The following is an 8,949-nucleotide window of genomic DNA, read 5'->3' as shown; positions in this document are numbered from 1 at the left end:
TATTATATAGAAATTTTATTTTTAATAAATATGAGATTTGTAATACTTCTATTTTAAGCTTAGAAATTTATTTTCATAACACATTATCGATAAATCTTATTTGAGTTATATAATATATGTTGATAATTTTAGTGGCTAAGAGAAGGGGGTTGAATCTTAGCCCCATTTTTTGCTTGCTAACACTTGCTGGATTTAGAGGAGACTTTTCTGTTTTAGCTCATCACTTCACACGAGACTTTTTCTTTTGTCTCGTCCCTAGCCACGAGACTTTTCTTTTTGTCTCATCACTTGACACGAGATATTTTTGGTTTTTGCTCCTGTGCAGTAGAAACAGAAATGTAATAGAGAAGAGTAGAAGATTACACCCAGATATATCCTGGTTCAGCTGCTAAGTGCAGTGCAGCCTACATCCAGTCTCCATCACAAACATGATGAAATTTCACTATAACCAATCTGATTACAAACTGTAAAGTGCTAACCCAACTTACAAGGGGATTCCCACAGAATCATGAAACACAATATAGATGAACAAAGGAACTCTAAGACATCTATGACTTTTTCTTTTAATTTTGCACTCTCTGCCTTTTTCCGCTCTATGGCTTTTTCATACAAACCTCACTGTTTGCCTTTTTCCATGAGACTCAAGACATGATAAAATTAAACAGAAAAATACAAAACAGAATACATTGAAGGAGAAGAAAATCTGTAAGCTTAGGTAGCTCTGAGAATCCTGTGCCTTGCACTCTCACAGCTTACTTCTAACTCCTTGCTCCAAACAGTGGCTGTTCTCCCTTTTTATAGAAGAGAGAAGCCTCCACACTTGAAGCCAAAAACCCAAGCCAACTTCTTCTTCCTTCAAGAAACCGGTTCGGCCACACAGAGAGAGAAGAGATAACCATGCAGTAACCAACATGCAATTACCTCTAGTCCTTCCTTGGTCATCACTCTTCATTAATCCGATCTCTCCATCCTTGGCTTGCTCTCCAAGATGGATTTCTGGCCCTTGATGCTTCATGATGATGATGACTTCATCTGCTTCAATCTCTGCCTCTACCATCACTTCGCCACTCTAGCTACTTCCTGTGGTGGTTGAGCAGAATCAAAGACAAGCCATGCCTCCAAGAATCTCACCTTGCTGGCCGAATCTTCTTCTTCCTTTTTGAGCATGAAGAGCTCAAGATTACCTCACCAAATCTAACTATATTTGGTGAAAATCTCAGCCACAGCTCATTTTTATTTTAGTATGTTTTCTTGCCATCATTAGCTTGATGGTCTTGATGCACGCAGCTCCTTCTTTCTTTTGGTAGCTGAACATAGCTTCCATTGTTTCCTGGTTAATGTCCGAAGAGAAGAAAGAGATGAGAGAGAATAAACAACTTGGAAAAAGCAATTCAATGTAATAAACATATTACACACGTAAAAGTTGCTTTTACTTCCCTAAGTGGCGTGTAATGTTAATGCCATCAATCATGTCAATGAAACTTTCTCTCTCATATTTCCCATGCATTTATTATCTTTACTTAATAAAATTTTGAATTCCACTTCATGATGAGTAAAGAAGTTCCGTTGGAAGCAATGGAACTTTGCTTTCTATATTTAGTGGATTCGGATCATGCATTGGGTCTTGTAGCATCAATATTAATTTGGGCTTGTAGCAATAATAACTTCAATTTGGCCCAAATAATATCACAATAATTCAGCCATACTTCTTTGAACATTTTTTGAATCAAAGCTGAATTAGAAATAAAATCACACTTGGGCTTGTAGCAATTATATTTTATTTTCGGCCTAATTAAAACACAACATTGTCTCAGCCACAATGATCATAATATATTAATATCAAAGCTTTGAGCAATTATAAACATATTGGGCTTGCACCAGAGTTTCATTTTCGGCCTAATAATACCTGCAACAAAATTATTTAATCAATATATGTTAAATGAAAATCAGATTAATAATTTTGTAATTAATTATTTTTAATAATGTTTAGTCATCACAAATATTAGTTTAGAGTTTTCCAAACTCATCAATCTCCCCCTTGATGACAAACATTGTTAAAATTGAAATGGAAAGAAATGTAAAGATTGAGTAAAGAATACTCCCTTTGAATTTGAATTTCTCCCCTTTCAAAATGTCACATGGCTCCCCCTTGATATATGCTATTCTTACCAAGGGAAGCACTAACCTGTAACAATTTAATCAAGCTTCAAGAAACAATGTTATTCAACGTATTAATTTTGAAATGTTGAATGCTTGATTTATGAGCAGATTTGAATGATATACAAAACTTATTTGCTATCACAAGTTTGATTTTCTGCTCAAACTATATTGGAAAAAGATTTTGCTGTTCAAATATTTTTTACTAAATCAGAGCAATCATGGTTATGGTAGAAAAAATATTTTTCATCAACATGATATATTTTTTCCAAACACAGCAACTTTCATCATTTCAAACTAAAGGAACTGCCAAAAATAAATCCAATCATCAATCATTCTATCAAGGTAATTCACATATTTCACCAAGATAATCATCAAGTAATGGCAGTAATTAAAGTAGAACCGAATGCTATATTAACAAAACATCATCAAACATAATCCTAATGTATTTTCACAATGCATTATCCATCATCAACAAGGGTGATCATGAATTCTCAAAGAGAATTTCATCCCCTGTTTTCCAGTTTCAATTTTGGATCATTTCAATTTCCTCCCCCTTTTGGCATCAAGGGGCATTATGTACCTGCAGTAAGAAAACATTGGCAATACAACAAAATATTCATAAAATGCCAAATATGTCAAAGCGTCAAGGAGCAGTGAGTATCAAGTCATGCTACTACAAAAGAAAGATTGAGCCTAATCATGCCAATATCAAATAACATAAAACAACAGTCATCAATCATCTGATAGATGAAAAGCAGAGTCCTCAGCGCCTTCTTCACTATTATCGCCCAGATCCTTCTTAAGACTTTCTAGCATCAGGCCGACCCTTTCTTTGCAATTTTTCCAAGCTTTCTCGCTCTCATAAGCTTGCTTGCGAGCCTCTTTGTGAGATTGAATCATCATTTCTGCCATGTTTAAGAATTCACCCAAAATCTCTTTGATGGATTTGACTGTTTTGGAAGACTCTGGCCTGGTCTCATTGTCACTATCCGATGCAACAGATTTGCCCCCTTTGGTTCCCTTAGTCGCTCCTCCTCCTCTGATTGAGGATACTTTGTTCTCTACTGCCTCATTCAACAGATCAACTTTAAAGTATTCAAAAATTCTAGTTAAAAACATACCATAAGGCAGGTTAGCCTTTTTGGTGCTTCTAACAGAATCCCATATATGCCTAATCATAATATAGCCAAAGGATATCGGAGTAAAGGTAACCAAAGCAAATAATATGAGACAGTCAGAAAATGTTACTCGGTTGTGTGAGCCGCTTTGGGGAGTCAGAATATGGGTGATGATTCGGTGACCAGAGAGTTGACTGGTCCTAGAGCTTTGTGGGTTGGAATCGTTCCATGCAAGCCAGAAAGATTCTCGCAAATTTGCTGAAGAACCGTTTTGTATGAAACGCCGACTTGTGTATCCCATTTGTCTACCATGTACGCTCGTGGTCCTTCATCCTTGAAGCCCAGGGCCGCTCCAATGGTCTCAGAATCAAGGGCTATTTGAACTCTTTTGACATAGGAATGAAGAGTGCCGTCAATGAATCGCATATTGGCGTAAAACTCTCGGACTAGGCCAGGATAGACTGGTTTCTGAATGAGAAGAAGTGGCTTCCAGTTGAGGAGTTCAAACAGAGAGGAGATGTTGATGCCTTTGTTAGTGAGAGTGTCGAGACTGACAAGGTAGGTTGCACACAAATGACGTTTTTCCATAACCTCATTGTGAAACTCAAAAGAGGTACAAGAGTTGAATCTGCTCGGATCAAAGTGGGAGTGAGTCTTGCCATACTTGTTTCTGAATTCTAATGATTCCAAATTTGGAAGTTCGGTGGTGTCATTTAGTGCAAACCCCTTGGTCTTCTGTGAGCTTTTTTCGGGGATAGTTCTCTTTGGTGATAAAGGTGGTAGTGAATGAATGGGCGAGGTATGAGATTCTTCCTCTTCCTCAATGCGGGGCTCCTTATTTTTCCCGCTTCTTCTTCTTCTTCCGGAACTCTTCTGTGCTATTACTTTCTTCCTCATGGCTTCGGTGTGCTTGGTTGGGGGTGAGGGAGAAGATGAAGAAGTAGAATGTATGCGGATGTGAGTGTGGGTTTGAGGGGTTGATGGTTTTTGAGAGAGGAGGATTTTTTCACTCTTTCTTGGCGCGGTTTTCTTTTTCATGGTAATGGAAGAATGGAATATGAAAGATTGATGAAGTAACCGAATTGAGTGGAGGGAGAAGCAAGGTGAGAGTCACATTAAATGTGGATTGGAGAGAGAGACTTTGGTGGATGTAATGACCATTAGTGGACGGTTAATGACCATTATGGTGTAGTTATTACCCAAAATGATTCCCCCTTTTTTTTTTTTGAAATAAAAAACTGAAAAGTTGTTGCCTTAAATCAAGGGATTAGATGGAGAGAGGGATTTGATTTGACAATAACCACTTCCAAAAAAGATATGATGACACAAGGAAGAGGATTCTTATTTGCATAGAGAGACAACTAACATAACGGCAAAGTGGGGTCAAGAAAATTTGGTGGGGCCCATGAGAATTTACTTTTAGACACTGTCTCCCCCTTGATCACAGCTCTTTCAACGCTTCTAATTTTATCTCGTCCAAACCTACGAGACAAAACTGAACATAATCAACTTTTCACAATTTATCAATGAAACTTAAATCAAACATTCCCAAACTTTTTCTCAGGGTACAGAATATGTCTTCACAGAGGGGTTTTGTAAAAATATCAGCAATTTGGTCTTCAGATTTTACAAATTGAATATCAATAGTACCCTTTTGCACATGTTCCCTAATAAAATGATATTTTATCTCAATGTGCTTGGTTCTTGAGTGCAGAACCGAATTTTTTGAAATATTTATAGCACTCATATTATCACAAAATAAGGGTATACTATTGATTTTTAATTTGTAATCTTCCAATTGTGTTTTTAACCAAATTAATTGTGAACAACATGCAGATGCGGAAATATATTCGGCTTCAGCTATGGATAGAGCCAATGTGGCTTGTTTCTTGCTTGACCACATGTTGAGTGAACTTCCAAGGAAGCAACACATGCCAGAGGTGCTCCTTCTATCCACTCTATCTCCCGTATAATCTGCATCACAAAACCCTACTGCACAAAAGTCATCAGATTTAGGATACCACAAGCCATAATCACAAGTTCCCTTAATGTATCTAATGATGCGCTTAACAGCCGTAAGATGGGATTCTTTTGGATGAGATTGAAACCTTGAACATACACCCACACTTTGGACTATATCCGGTCTAGAAGAGGTAATGTACATAAGAGAACCTATCATTCCTCTATACCTTGTTTCATCCACATCTTGACCATCATCATCCTTTTCAAGTTTTGTATTAGGATGCATTGGAGTACCCATTGATTTGGATTTTTCTAGGCCAAACTTTTTGATAAGCTCTTTTGCATACTTTCCTTGGTAAATAAAATTACGACTAGGAGTTTGTTTAATTTGGAGGCCAAGAAAGAAAGTAAGCTCTCCCATTAAACTCATCTCAAACTCACTAGTCATGAGTTTTCCAAACTCTTCACACAAGGAAATGTTGGCCGATCCAAATACAATGTCATCAACATAAACTTGAACAAGGAGCATATCATCATTAGATGCTTTAATAAATAAAGTAGTGTCGGTGGTACCCCTTTGAAATTGATTTTCTAACAAGAAGGCACTAAGCCTTTCATACCAAGCTCTTGGAGCTTGTCTAAGACCATAAAGAGCCTTAGTTAGTTTGAAAACATGATTTGGAAACTCTTTATGTTCAAAACTGGGGGGTTGTGCCACATACACTTCTCTATCAATAAAGCCATTAAGGAAAGCACATTTAACATCCATTTGAAACATTTTAAAACCCTTATGGGCAGCATAGGCAAGAAGCAATCTAATTGCTTCCATTCTAGCTACCGGAGCAAAAGACTCATCAAAATCTATACCCTCTTCTTGATCATAACCTTGGGCCACTAATCTAGCCTTGTTACGAACAACTTGTTCATCCTCACCAAGTTTATTTTTAAATACCCACTTAGTACCCGTTACCTTCTTACCATCCGGATGAGGTACTAATGTCCAAACCTCATTCTTGTCAAATTGAGCAAGCTCCTCTTGCATTGCTTTAACCCATGATGGGTCCTTAAGAGCTTGTTTGACATTGTTGGGCTCTATTTGTGACAAGAGAGCGAAGTTGCTAGGTTCGGTTTGCCTTTTGGTGGAGGATCTTGTTGTTACACCATGAGAGGGATCACCAATGATGAAGTTATGAGGATAACCCCTCATAGACTTCCATTCTCTAGGCTTTCGGACAGGTATAGAGCTTTGATGAACTTCTGGTGGTCTTACTGTTTCAGTTGCTCGTGCCTGCTTAGGAGACAAAATGGAAATGTCTCCTCCAATCTGACGAGACAAAACCGGGCTGACAGATTCTTTATTTTGCACAGATTTGGGATTTTCTTTATTTGTTCCAGCCTCTTCACAATCTGAATCAATATCCTTCACAATACTGGGAATTAAGTTAGAATCACAAAAAGTAACATGTATGGATTCCTCTATGGTTCTATGCTCTTTGAGATAAACTCTATAGGCCTTGCTTGTGGTGGAATATCCAACAAACATTCCTTCATAGGATTTTGGATCAAATTTTCCAAGGTTTTCCTTATTGTTGAGCACAAAGCATTTGCATCTAAAAACATGAAAATACTTAAGATTTGGAGGGGTTCATTTCCATAGCTTATAAGGTGTTTTCTTTAACACTTTTCTAATGATTGTTCTATTCAAAATATAACATGCTGTGTTCACAGTCTCAGCCCATAAGAATTTAGGAATTTCACTCTCACATAACATAGCCCTAGTCATTTCTTGAAGGCTTCTATTCCTTCTTTCAACCACCCCATTTTGTTGGGGGGTTCTAGGGCATGAAAAATTATGAGAAATTCCTAAGTCATCACAGAATTTTTCAATGTCTTGATTTTCAAATTCTCTTCCATGATCACTTCTCAAATGGACAATTTTCAAATCCTTTTTATTTTGAATTTTCTTGCAAATGGTGAAAAAAGCATGAAAGGCATCATTCTTATGAGCAAGGAAAAGTACCCAACCAAATCTAGAGTAATCATCTACAACCACAAGACCATAGTGTTTACCTCCTAAACTTTGAGTTCTAGTAGGACCAAAAAGATCAATATGTAACATCTCCAATGGCCTTTTGGTTGAGATTCCATCTTTTGATTTAAAAGAGGATTTTACTTGTTTGCCCAATTGACAAGCGTCACAAGTAAGATCCTTATCAAACTTGATGTTTGGAATTCCTCTAACCAAATTTCTTTTGACTAGCTTAGAAATTTGATACATGCTAGCATGTCCCAACTTTCTATGCCAAAGCCATTTTTCAGATTCAAAAGATGTAAAGCATGTTACATTTTGTTCCTTTAAATCCTCAAGAGTTAATCCATACACATTGTTGCATCTTTTAGCTTCAAGGAGAACATTCCCAGTTTTCTCACAAACAAATAAACAAACAAACTTCTTAAAAATAACTTCAAAACCCAAATCACATAATTGACTAACACTAAGTAAATTATGTTTCAAGCCATGTACATGGAGAACATCATTTATACAAGATGAGAAATTTTTACCCACTTTCCCAACAGCCACAATTTTTCCTTTTGCATCATCACCGAAAGTGACAAGCCCTCCATCATATTCATCAAGCTTTATGAAGAAGGTTGTCTTTCTGGTTATATGCCTAGAGCATCCGCTATCCATATACCACATATTTTCCTTCCTTTTGGATGCTAGGCACACCTACAAAACAAGTTTAAGTAACTTTAGGTATCCAAATCTTTTTGGATCCTTTTACGTTAAACCATCTTCTATGTCCTAAGCCATTGTAATAAAAAACAATTTTATAAACATTATCACCGATCATTCTTTCACCAAAAAAACATTGAATGGAAAAGTGTCCATTTCGGTTGCATAGTCTACAAAATCTTGGAGTTGCTGTTTTGTTAAAGTAGGTGGGATCTTGAAATCTTGTATCATTAGAAGATGAAGCAATATTTTCAAAATGAGATTTTTTAGCAGATTTATAAAACCCCAACCCAGCCTTATCATAAAGAGGTTTTTGACTAGCCAAGATGTGATTCAGATTTTCAGAACTTTGGGTGAACTTGGCTAAGTCTTCCTTAAGCCTTTTAACCTCTTTAAGCAACTCTTCATTTTGCTTAAAGCAATCTACATATGCAAGAACGGAATGGTTACTTTCACAGCTCTTAATTTGGGCTCTTAACTGCTTATTTTCTTCAACAAGATCACAAGCATTTTTGGCCTCTCTCACTTTCTCTTTAAGAAAACTGTTTTCAGCTTTAAGAATGGTGATTTGTTGTTCTAGTTCTTGATTTTCCAACAAAAAATATCTTATTTTTTCGGAAAGGTGGTCTATCATAAGATGAAGATCCTCAATGTTAGGGTTGTGAAAGACTACCTGATCTATGTGGTCTGCCATGAGACATGTTTGTGACTTGGTCTCGGTTTCTTCATCATCATCATCGGAGTCATTCTCCAAGTCTTCCCATGAGGCCATCAGTCCTTTCTTCTTTCCTCTTTTCGGCTTCTCCTTCTTCTTTAACTTGGGACAATCAGATTTGAAATGCCCCATTTTCTTGCAGTTGTAACAAGTTACTTTGCTAAGGTCTTTCTTCACTCTCCTTGAGCTGCTGCCTTTGCCTTTAAGCTTCATCATTTTCCTGAATTTTTTGGCAAACAACACAATTCATGTTCAGA

The sequence above is a fragment of the Arachis ipaensis genome, chromosome B06 (genome assembly GCF_000816755.2).
Source record: "Arachis ipaensis cultivar K30076 chromosome B06, Araip1.1, whole genome shotgun sequence".
NCBI classification, from domain to species: Eukaryota; Viridiplantae; Streptophyta; class Magnoliopsida; order Fabales; family Fabaceae; genus Arachis; species Arachis ipaensis.
Note: the sequence above shows the minus strand (reverse complement) of the source record.